Source organism: Salmo salar, chromosome 03, assembly GCF_965601325.2.
Source record: "Salmo salar chromosome 03, fSalSal1, whole genome shotgun sequence".
NCBI classification, from domain to species: domain Eukaryota; kingdom Metazoa; phylum Chordata; class Actinopteri; order Salmoniformes; family Salmonidae; genus Salmo; species Salmo salar.
Window position 1 is genome coordinate 43,812,185 of NC_138293.1, and position 13,290 is coordinate 43,825,474.

Here is a 13,290-nt window from a genome sequence, read left to right on the forward strand (position 1 = left end):
GCCGTACACCCAAACAAGGGCACTGCGTTCATCCACCACTGGCCTGCTGGCCCCCTACCTCTGAGGAAGCACAGTTCCCGCTCAGCCCAGTCAAAACTGTTCGCTGCTCTGGCACCCCAATGGTGGAACAAGCTCCCTCACGACGCCAGGACAGCGGAGTCAATCACCACCTTCCGGAGACACCTGAAACCCCACCTCTTTAAGGAATACCTAGGATAGGATAAAGTAATCCTTCTAACCCCCCCCCCCCCCCCCCCCCTTAAAATATTTAGATGCACTATTGTAAAGTGGTTGTTCCACTGGATATCATAAGGTGAATGCACCATTTTGTAAGTCGCTCTGGAGCGTCTGGAGCGCTCTGGAGCGTCTGCTAAATGACTTAAATGTAAATGTAAAATGTAAATGTATTGCCACAAACACAGACTTAGACACGTGTGTAGACACACACACACAAGCATGTAATGCTGATGTAGGCAGCCTGACAGCAGGCAGTTATGTTTATTTAGAGCAGCAGGTGGTATGTGGTCTTAACTTGGATTTGAAGAGAATCTCTGAGATGGATACTAATAAGAGTCTTAGCCTTAATCCTGTCATTGGCCTCATTAACCTGCCATACTGTATGATGTCGAATTGAGTTTGTGTCCCAAATGGCACCCTATTCCCTACGTAATGCACTACTTTTGACCACAGCCCTATGGGCCGTGGTCAAAAGTAGTGCACCATATAAGGAATAGAGTGCCATTTAGAAAGCTGATTCTGAGAACGCTGATCCCTGCCATTTGGATCTGGTTATGATATAGAGTCATCACAGACCCAATTGTGCTAATCATCTAGTCTAATTACTAATGAGGAAGGATGGATGGATAGTGGAAGGGGGTGGGGCTGGGGATACATTGGCACAGTGTAAGCAATTGTCAAAAATACCGACTAGGCACAAACTGGTTGCATCAACATATTGTGACATGGAATCTACGTGGAAAATACAATGGATTTGAAAAAAGTAATCCAAAATTGTTTTGAGGGTGAGATTTCAACAAACAGGAGTCTGTCATCATGGTAACCAATTTTCAACATAGACAAACGCTTGTATAAAATATGTTAAATTTGTACCTTTTGAAACAACTTTATATCCACTTTCCCCCCAAAAATGGAAAAACAATAGGCTGGGCAGCGTCTCCTACTGGAGAGTTAATTCATCTACAGCTATCCATTTGCTCTCCCATCCAGGGTTTTGTCACTGACTACTACCAACGTGCTATAATGAAAACGATTATTCCTGCTTAGTCCTGCTTGCAACCAACGTCTTTCAATATATGTTCGCCCTCTGGTTGGCATTGTCTTCGAGCAATTTAGTCATTTAAAAAAAACAACAGACTAAGGGCAATTTATCTATTTTACAAGCATTCTGTACAAAAGAAATAAAGTACATCCTTTTTGGTCAATCACAATCACAAAGGAGTTACTAAATTAAGATATCTCTTAACTAAGTACATATGTCGGATCTTAATTTAATAACTCTTTTGTTGCAGTGAATTTTCATGGTGCATCAGGAAATTCAAATGAGCCTTGTGATTGACCAAAAAGGATGTCCTTTATTTCTATTGTACAGAATGCTTGTAAAATAGATAAGTTGCCCTTAGTCTGTTTTTTTTTTTTTTATGACTAAATTGCTCGAAGACAATGCCAACCAGAGGGCGAACATATATTGAAAGACGTTGGTTGCAAGCAGGACTAAGGCAGACAGAAAGAGGCAAAGCGAGAAGCCTCTCTCGCCAAAATAAGCCCAATGTGTTTCTATCGGCTTAATATGCAGACCTAAACTCGTCGCCTGCTTTCCTGTCTTTGGGACGACTCCCACGCTCGGCTAAAACATGAGCATCTCGTCATTATAAATGGATCTCTGACTACGGCGAAACCGACATATTTTAGGGAGCGGTAGAGGTGACCAGTAATGGTTGCAGTTGAGATCAGCTGTGGGGGTGAATTTAGCACATATTGATGGTTTAACGAGCTCTCAATATAGTGCCATCCATGGTTGCAATAGGCCTCGTGTTATTATGATGCTGCGGTGGACCTACCTGTTGATCTAGCTAACGTTAGCTAGTTACATGGTTTACACTGCAGCTAGTTTAGACAGTTTATCTAGTGGCAACCTAAAGACAAACTGGATATTGAATTGTGTTTGGTTGTCAAGGCAACCAAATATCAACATTTTGAAGAAGATATTTGGATCTTCTGCTTGGATAGTTCCATCTGTTCCACTGATTTAGTCTGGCCTTAATTTCAGTTTGTCTCCAAATTAATAATGTATATGTTGGATTTGCGTCTCCATCGCAACCAAAAATCTAAGTTAATAGGACTATGATTTAGTGTGGTTTATATGGAGACATGAATCCAACATCAATTATTAATTTGTTGACAAACTGTAATTAATGAATGAATGACATTTTATTTTCGTGTCAAATCGCCAGTTGGCAACCCATTAATTGACACAACAAGGATTACAATTATTCACTATGATAATTCTTCCAGTGAATAAGAAATCAATACATAACAGTAAATAAGGTTATCCAAACAATAATTATAATCCTAGAGCAGTAAAAGTGTGTGTGTGTGTATATATATATATATAATACAGAAATATATGGAAAGGCATTTGAACCCAGTCTGGCACAAAGAGAAGATTCAAGTGTGAGACAGGCATACACACAATCTATACATACTTGGCATTTGCTATATAGAAGCTAAATATATATATATATTATATAGGTCGCCCTTTTTCTTTTATTGCAGGCTTTATCTACAAATCCTGCAAAAGGAAATGGACAAAAAAAACATTTTCTCCTCATCGCTCAGCCACATAATGCCAGAGTATATGTGGTGAGCTTTCTGGAATAAGGACAAGCGTCTATCGTGGTAGAAAGGGCAATAGAGGATAAACTGAATTTCTTTCTTTCTTCACGGTCACAATAGTTAGTCTTTCTTCTTCCATTTCACCAAGACTAAAGCCTTAAAGGAAATTTTGGTGACCTTATTTGACATTTTCTACTGCTTTTGAGACACGGTTCGATCCAACCTTAGGGCACTACTTTATGAGTAAGTCAAACAATCACAATACAGTAACTAGTGGTCACTCTGTCAGTTATTAATGATAAACCTTTGAACTGCACTCTTCCTCCCCTCCATCTCTCTATTTTTCAGCCCATGATGACAACCTGTACATGCGCCGAGTGTTGCAGGTCTGCCAACTTCCTTTTGGTCACACGTTTTATTTGGATAAATATCCAATAAACCAAAGACATTGCTTTAACTGTGAATGTACTTTATTGCATATTATATCATTACATTTTCCTTAAATAAAATGGAACATACATAACTTGTTTATTTTATTTATTTAAATTGGGTCTAATGTGGGTATGTGAGAGTCATGTTTTGTAACTCAGACAAAAGCACACAGAATTTCCCCACAAACTATCCACATATAAAATAAACAAGTAATTTTAATTTATTTACAGTGCATTCAGAAAGTATTCAGACCCCTTCACTTTTTCAACATTTTGGTAAGTTACACCCTTATTCTAAAATTGATTAAGTAAAAAAATGTCCTCAATCTACACACAATACCCCATAATGACAAAGTGAAAACAGGTTTTTAGAAATGTTTGAGTTTATTACAAAAAAATAAAGATGCCTTATTTAAATAAGTATTCAGAGCTTTTGCTATGAGACTAAAAATTGAGCTCAGGTGCACCGTGTTTCCATTCATCATCCCTGAGATTTTTCTACAACTTGGAGTCCACTTGTGGTAAATTCAATTGATTGAACACAATTTGGAAAGGCACACACCTGTCTATATAAGCTTCCACAGATGACAGTGCATGTCAGAGCAAAAACCAAGCCAAGAGGTCGAAGGAATTGTCCGTAGAGTGCCGAGACAGGATTGTGTCGAGTCACAGATCTGGGGAAGGGTGCCAAAAAATGTGTTGCATTGAAGGGCCCCAAGAACACAGTGGCCACCATCATTCTTAACTGGAAGAAGATTGGAACCACCAAGACTCTTCCTAGAGCTTGAGCAATCGGGTGAGAAGGGCTTGGTCAGGGAGGTGACCAAGAAACCGATGGTCCTTCTGACAGAGCTCCAGAGTAACTCTGTGGAGATGGGAGAACCTTCCAGAAGGCCAACCATCTCTGCAACTCTCCACCAATCAGGCCTTTATCGTAGAGTGGGTAGACGGAAGCCACTCCTCAGTAAAAGGCACATGACAGACCGCTTGGAGTTTGCCAAAAGGCACCTAAAGGACTCACAGACCATGAGAAACAAGATTCTCTGGTCTGATTAAACCAAGATTGAACTCTTTGGCCTGAATGTCAAGCATCACATCTGGAGGAAACCTGGCACCATCTGTTCTGCCCCTGAGCAAGGCAGTTAACCCACTGTTCCCCGGGCGACGAAGACGTGGATGGCAACCCCCCGCACCTCTCTGATTCAGAGGGGTTGGGTTAAATGCGGAAGACACATTTCAGTTGAATGCATTCAGCTGTACAACTGACTAGGTATGCCCCTTTCCCTACGATGAAGCATGGTGGTGGTGTTTTTCAGCGGCAGGATCTGAGACTAGTCAGGATTGAGGGAAAGATGAACGGAGCAAAGTACAGAGATCCTTGATAAAAACCTGCTCCAGAGCTCTCAGGACCTCAGACTTGGGCGAAGGTTCACCTTCCAACAGGACAACGACCCTAAACACACAGCCAAGACAATGCAGGAGTGGCTACGGGACAAGTCTCTGCATGTCCTTGATTGGCCCAGCAAGAGCCTGGACTTGAACCCGATAGAACATCTCTGGAGAGACCTGAAAATAGGTGTGCAGCGACACTCCCCATTCAACCTGACAGATCTGAAGAGAAGAATGGGAGAAACACATCTGTGCTTTTCTGCTACATAAAAAGCTGACGTCTGGAACTTTCTCCAGGTCATCTCACTGTGGAGAACAAACGTCAGTTTAACCTGAACAATGTGGATGGGTAGCCAGGGAATGCCCTTGATACATTCAAAATACTTTTGCAGGACAATAAACATATTTGCCACTCCTGGGAACACTGTACATATCTGAGGGCTGTTGGGGCCCTGTTTCAGCTCGAGATGACAAAATCTGCACACACTCCCAGAGTGTGCCGACTTCCTTTCTGTCATTCAAATATCTAATAAAACTAACTGTTGCTTTAACTGTGAATGTACTTTATTACACACAATCCTCAAATAAATGGAGCATACATAAAATGTATTTACATTGGGTGTAGTGTGTGTGTGAGAGCGAGAGAGAGAGAGGAATGTTTTTCAACTCAGAAAAAAAGCTCACCGAATTTTCTCAAACTACAAATTAAGCAATACTCTTACAATATTATCAATCACACTGATTGGAATGATACTTAGAGTAATTATGTAGATATTGATAATGAATATGTAGGTGTAGATATCTCCAATCCTAAAATAAAATAATGAAGTAATTACAATGTATTTACTTTGGGGATAATGTGTGTGTGACAGAGAGTGTGTGGATGTTGTTTTATATTTCCTTGTCAGCCACCTATCTCTGCTTTGTCAATCGTGATAGACCCGGTGTATGCACTTCTGGGTGAGGCTGTCAGGGGCATTGGTGGAGTGCATGGCAGATCTGAAAGAGAGATGCACAAAGTGACAGTAAGTAAACAGTTGTTGGTGTGAGTGAGCATATGTATGTGTAATATAATTCTGAATTACCTATATCCATCTGGGAATCCTCAAAAGTTTCTCCCTTCGCAGCCAGTGTAGTAAGAACTGGTGCAGCCGGTAAATGAAATACCACAGCAGAGGACTACTGTGACTGCAGCTGAACTGCTGGGGGTGGCAGATCTAAAAGTGAGAGGCACAATTTTATTAACTGACAGTAATCATACAACTAAACAGACAGAAATAGTGTAAGGCCTAGATTCGATCAGATCAAGTGTTAACCGGCGATACCCGACACCCACATAGCTGATGTTTTGGTGGTGTCTGAGGTGTAACTGTGTTGGCTCTGTCAAACCACAAAGCAGCTGCTCTTGTTGTGAGAAGGACGGGTGTAGTTTCGTGACGTTACACTTCCTCGTTCTGATATTTGTATGTTACATAGAATTAATGACACTCATTAAACTAAATAATGAGGATTTCTATCAGCCTAATCGAGGTGTAGATTACATCTCAAATTTCAGTATTCTAACTTGTAAACAGGGCTGCATGAGATTTCTGTTAATACGACTCCATGCAGCCAATGGCAATGCCCGCTTTAGGTATAATGCCAGGAGCCGCTTTTGAATTTGACAGCTCTAAGACAGTTCCACCGCTATGCGGATGTCGGAGAGTATGTGAGGGAGAGTATGCATGCGTGTATACATAGATGTGATAATTACCTGTATCACCTGTCATGGCCAATGTAGCAGGTGAAGGGGCAGACGACTGCAGCTGTGAGGACTGTGGTTGTGCTAATAGATCTAAAAGAGAGAGGAACAATTTTCTTAAGTGAAAATAATGATACAACATAACAGAGTGAGTGAGTGAGTATACGTGTGTGTGATAAATACTTGGACCACATCACACTGCTTCAGGTCTACAAGCCTCTGGAAGTTCCAGCATGCCACTCCAGGAATGGAACAGCTTGGTGGAAACACAGTTACCTGTCACCCACCGTGCCTGGTTGGCAGATCTGAAAGATAGACACTAATATTTTAATGACAAAGCATTAACTAACCTAAATTAAGTGTGTGTTTGTGTGTGTGTGTGTGGGGCAACCACACAGCAGACTTCATTTTCCCGACTTCTCATTGTACTTGCCCTCGCAATCTGTGGTGTGTGTGATCTGTGTTATTGTGACTCAGAAGTGAGGCAACCTGACCACATCCTTGTATTAGGACATTCAGTGATTAGATTCAGATCTGGATTGACAAGTACGCTAAATCATGTGAAGTTATAAAACCTCCTAGGGCTTAGTCTACACAAATTAAATAAAGGATGCAGGACCTGAGCCCTAGAACCAGGACTACCTGGCCTAATGACTCCTGGCTATCCCTGTCCACCTGGTCGTGCTGCGGATTCAGTTTCTGCTGTTTCTGTCTGCGGCTATGGAACCCTGACCCGATCAGGACTCACCGGAAGTGCTACCTTGTCCCAGACCTGCTGTTTGATCCGGTCTCTCTCTACTAGACCTGCTGTCTCAACCTCTAATTGCTCAGCTATGAAGAGCCAACTGGCATTTACTCCCGAGGTGCTGAACTACTTCATAATCTATAACCACTGTGATTATTAAATGGCTGCACTATTTTATAATCTCCACCAGCACAGCCAGAAGATGACTGGCCACCCCTCAGAGCCTGGTTCCTCTCTAGGTTTCTTCCTAGGTTCCTGCCTTTCTAGGGGAGTTATTCATAGCCACTGTGCTTCTACATCTGCATTGCTTGCTCTTTGGGGTTTTAGGCTAGGTATCTGTATAAGCCCTTTGTGACAACTGCTGATGTAAAAGGGGCTTTATGAAATACATTTGAAAGATCGCTTGTATATGCTTCGATTCATGTCAGTAACTAAATATGACATTGAGTCATCTTACATTTCCTCAATAGGAAGTTGTACCTTAAGCAAACACTTTTTCCTGGTCTTTCCTGCTGTGGACAGGGGGCTTCAGGTTTGGGAATGAAGGGCCTAGAGAATTGGAATATTAACAATAATTAGTGTCCACATTTATGAATGAATGAACTTAAATTTGGGTTAGCTGTGTACCTCATCTGATTGAGAATTATTTATTTATTTATTTTATTTTACCTTTATTTAACCAGGTAGGCAAGTTGAGAACAAGTTCTCATTTACAATTGCGACCTGGCCAAGATAAAGCAAAGCAGTTCGACAACATACAACAACACAGAGTTACACATGGAGTAAAACAAACACAAAGTCAATAATACAGTAGAAAAATAAGTCTATATACAATGTGAGCAAATGAGGTGAGATAAGGGAGGTAAAGGCAAAAAAGGCCATGGTGGCAAAGGAAATACAATATAGCAAGTAAAACACTGGAATGGTAGATTTGTAGTAGAAGAAAGTGCAAAGTAGAAAATAAATAATGGGGTGCAAAGGAGCAAAATAAATTAATAAATACAGTAGGGGAAGAGGTAGTTGTTTGGGCTAAATTATAGATGGGCTATGTACAGGTGCAGTGATCTGTGAGCTGCTCTGACAGCTGGTGCTTAAAGCTAGTGAGGGAGATGTGTTTCCAGTTTCAGAGATTTTTGTAGTTCGTTCCTGTCATTGGCAGCAGAGAACTGGAAGGAGAGACGGCCAAAGGAGGAATTGGCTTTGGGGGTGACCAGAGAGATATACCTGCTGGAGCGCGTGCTACAGGTGGGTGCTGCTATGGTGACCAGTGAGCGGAGATAAGGGGGGACTTTACCTAGCAGGGTCTTGTAGATGACCTGGAGCCAGTGGGTTTGGCGACGATTATGAAGAGAAGGCCAGCCAACGAGAGTGTACAGGTCGCAGTGGTGGGTAGTATATGGGGCTTTGGTGACAAAACGGATGGCACTGTGATAGACTGCATCCAGTTTGTTGAGTAGGGTATTGGAGGCTATTTTGTAAATGACATCGCCAAAGTCGAGGATCGGTAGGATGGTCAGTTTTATGAGGGTATGTTTGGCAGCATGAGTGAAGGATGCTTTGTTGCAAAATAGGAAGCCAATTCTAGATTTAACTTTGGATTGGATATGTTTGATGTGAGTCTGGACGGAGAGTTTACAGTCTAACCAGACACCTAGGTATTTGTAGTTGTCCACATATTCTAAGTCAGAACCGTCCAGAGTAGTGATGCTGGACAGGCGGTTAGGTGCAGGCAGCGATCGGTTGAAGAGCATGCATTTAGTTTTACTTGTATTTAGGAGCAGTTGGAAGCCACGGAAGGAGAGTTGTATGGCATTGAAGCTCATCTGGAGGGTTGTTAACACAGTGTCCAAAGAAGGGCCAGAAGTATACAGAATGGTGTCGTCTGCGTAGAGGTGGATCAGAGACTCACCAGCAGCAAGAGCAACATCATTGATGTATACAGAGAAAAGAGTCGGCCCAAGAATTGAACCCTGTGGCACCCCCATAGAGACTGCCAGAGGTCCGGACAACAGGCCCTCCGATTTGACACACTGAACTCTATCAGAGAAGTAGTTGGTGAACCAGGCAATGCAAACATTTGAGAAACCAAGGCTATTGAGTCTGCCGATGAGGATGTGGTGATTGACAGAGTCGAAAGCTTTGGCCAGGTCAATGAATACGGCAGCACAGTATTGTCTCTTATCGATGGCGGTTATGATATCATTTAGGACCTTGAGCGTGGCTGAGGTGCACCCATGACCAGCTCTGAAACCAGATTGCATAGCGGAGAAGGTGCGGTGGGATTCGAAATGGTCGGTAATCTGTTTGTTGACTTGGCTTTCGAAGACCTTAGAAAGGCAGGGTAGGATGGCTATAGGTCTGTAGCAATTTGGGTCAAGAGTGTTGAGAGGTTGAACAGGCTAGTAATAGGGGTTGCAATAATTTCAGCAGATAATTTTAGAAAGAAAGGGTCCAGATTGTCTAGCCCGGCTGATTTGTAGGGTTCTAGATTTTGCAGCTCCTTCAGAACATCAGCTGAATGGATAAGGGAGAAGGAAAAATGGGGAAGGCTTGGGCGAGTAGCTGTGGGGGGTGCAGTGCTGTTGACTGCAGTAGGGGTAGCCAGGTGGAAAGCATGGCCAGCTGTAGAAAAATGCTTATGAAATTCTCAATTATAGTGGGTTTATCGGTGGTGACAGAGTTTCCTATCCTCAGTGCAGTGGGCAGTTGGGAGGTGGTCTTATTCTCCATGGACTTTACAATGTCCCAGAACTTTTTTGAATTTGTGTTGCAGGAAGCAAATTTCTGCTTGAAAAAGCTAGCCTTGGCTTTTCTAACTTCCTGTGTATATTGGTTTCTAACTTCCCTGAAAAGTTGCATATCACGGGAGCTGTTCGATGCTAATGCAGAACGCCACAGGATGTTTTTGTGTTGGTTAAGGGCAGTCAGGTCTGGGGAGAACCAAGGGCTATATCTATTCCTGGTTCAAAATTTCTTGAATGGGGCATGCTTATTTAAGATGGCGAGGAAGGCATTTAAGATGGTGAGGAAGGCATTGTCTAAAAACGTTGTAGTTAGGGATGAAGATTTCAGAGTTTTTGGTGGACTTCCTAAACCAGGATTCAGACACGGCTAGGACATCCGGGTTGGCAGAGTGTGCTAAAGCAGTGAATAAAACAAACTTAGGGAGGAGGCTTCTAATGTTAACATGCATGAAACCAAGGCTATTACGGTTACAGAAGTCATCAAAAGAGAGCACCTGGGGAGTAGGAGTGGAGCTAGACACTGCAGGGCCTGGATTCACCTCAACATCACCAGAGGAACAGAGAAGGATGAGGATAAGGGTACGGCTAAAAGCTATAAGAATTGGTCGTCTGTGACGTCCGGAATAGAGAGAAAAAGGAGCAGGTTTCTGGGGGCGATAAAATAGCTTCAAGGTATAATGTACAGACAAAGGTATGGTAGGATGTGAATACAGTGGAGGTAAACCTAGGCATTGAGTGATGATGAGAGAGATATTGTCTCTAGAAACATCATTGAAACCAGAAGATGTCATAGCATGTGTGGGTGGAGGAACTGAGAGGTTGGATAAGGTATAATGAGCAGGGCTAGAGGCTCTACAGTGAAATAAGCCAATAAACACTAACCAGAACAGCAATGGACAAGGCATATTGACATTAAGGAGAGGCATGCTTAGCCGAGTGATCAAAGGGTCCAGTGAGAATTAGATAGCTAGCCGAGCCATAGGTAGCAAGCTGGTAGAAGATGGAGGGAGGTCTGTTTTTAGCCACCTCGTGCGTTTCCGTCTGTAGATTAGTGGGGTTCCGTGTGGTAGGGGGGGGATCAGTCCAATTGGCAAAATAGTTATAGTGGCCCAAAGAAGTTGTCCGATAGACCTATTCAGATAGCAGCCGATAAGATAGCTAACGATTAGCAGGCCGCAGATGGGCGTTCAGGTTACGTCGCGACGGAGGGGCCAGTTGGATAACTCCCTCGGGCAGATAACGTCGGTCGTCCAGTCGTGAAGGCCCGATGGGGCTCCGCATCGGCAGTAAAAAAAACCGGGTCCGGATAGGTGATTGTAGCCCAGGAGTGGCTGAAGGAACTCTTCAGCTGGCTAGCTCCGGAATAATTTATGTTAGCTCCAGGACCGACGTTTGCCAATAGTCACTCAGGTAACAGCTAGCACGCTGCAAGATCCAGGTGTAAAAGTCCAGAGCCTGCGGTAGGAATCCGGGGATATGGAGAGAGAATAGGTGGTCTGAGACTGAGTCGCGCTGTACAAAAACTGGCGATAGCTTTTCGAGCTAATGGATAGCTGAGGACCGCTAACCGTGGCTAGCCTGAACTCCAACATTAGCCAGTGAAATGGCTAACCTCTGGCTAGCTTCTGTTGTGGATTTCAGATGAGGTAAATAATACTTTTTTTTTTTTTTAATTGGTGAGGCGGGTTGCAGGAGAGTGTTTTGAGGTTGAGTTTTTAGAAAAAAATATGTAAAAAGATATGCGAAGAAAATATGTAAATATATATATATATATATGTATATATATATATATATATATATATATATATATATATATATATATATATATATATATATATATATATATATACATACACACGGGACACGACAAAGGACGTCTGAACTGCTACGCCATCTTGGAACATCTCTCCTAGAGATGAATGTACTTTAGTGCGAAAGGTGCAAATCAATCCCAGAAAACAGCAAAAGACTTTGTGAAGATGCTGGAGGAAACAGGTACAAAAGTCTATATCCACAGTAAAACGAGTCCTATATCGATATAACCTAAAAATATAAACAGAACTTGCCTTGACCAAATTTACATTATTGTTTTGTTTTCATGCAGAAGCCTGTCCTGAATGGGAACTCAAATGATAACTCCTCCTCTCCAGAGGAAGCCCAACCAAAAGAGTGCTGATTGCTGATGATATACTGTATATGTCTATTTTCTTTTGAAAATCTGCCCCCGAACCACACAATTCTATCTGGTGAGAGTGCACACAACCGTTAGCTTATTGTACCAGGTCAAAAATAACATTTTGTAAAGGGAGACCTGGCAAAGAGGAAGGGCTCTCAAGTAAAAGGCATATCCATAGCAGAAGCTATGGTATAGATAAAGACAATGAGACACAACAACAGCTGCATGAATGTGTGATCTTTCTTATAATATTAACTAATTTAACCATAAACCCAATGAATAACAGAACAATAGGAAGGCTATTGTTGCTGTATTGTAGCCTACTGTATCACACCCCATCAACCAACTACTAGCTAGTGACAAGGCTACGTTGTTATCATTTAGTAATGTTGTACTGTAGCCTACTGCACCCCTATCAACCAACGTTAGTAGTGACAAGGCTATATTGTTGTCATTCAGTAATACTAACGGTACTGTAGTGTACTGTAGCCTAACACATACATACATACATACAGTTGAAGTCGGAAGTTTACATACACTTAGGTTGGAGTCATTAAAACTTGTTTTTCAACCACTCCACAAATGTCTTGTTAACAAACTATAGTTTTGGCAAGTCGGTTAGGACATCTACTTTGTGCATGACAACAAATTTTTCAAAAAATTGTGTACTGATAGATTATTTCACTTATAATTCACTGTATCACAATTCCCATGGGTCAGAAGTTTTAAACAGCTGGGAAAAGTCCAGAAAATTATGTCATGGCTTTAGAAGCTTCTGATAGGCTAATTGACATAATCTAGTCAATTGAAGGTGTACCTGTGGATGTATTTCAAGGCCTACCTTCAAACTCAGTGCCTCTTTGCTTGACATCATGGGAAAATCTAAAGAAATCAGCCAAGACCTCAGAAAAATAATTGTAGAACTCCACAAGTCTGGTTCATCCTTGGGAGCAATTTCCAAAGGCCTGAAGGTACCACGTTCATCTGTACAAACAATAGTACGCAAGTATAAACACCATGGGACCACACAGCCGTCATACCGCTCAGGAAGGAGACGCGTTCTGTCTCCTAGAGATGAATGTACTTTAGTGCGAAAGGTGCAAATCAATCCCAGAAAACAGCAAAAGACTTTGTGAAGATGCTGGAGGAAACAGGTACAAAAGTCTATATCCACAGTAAAACGAGTCCTATATCGATATAACCTAAAAGGC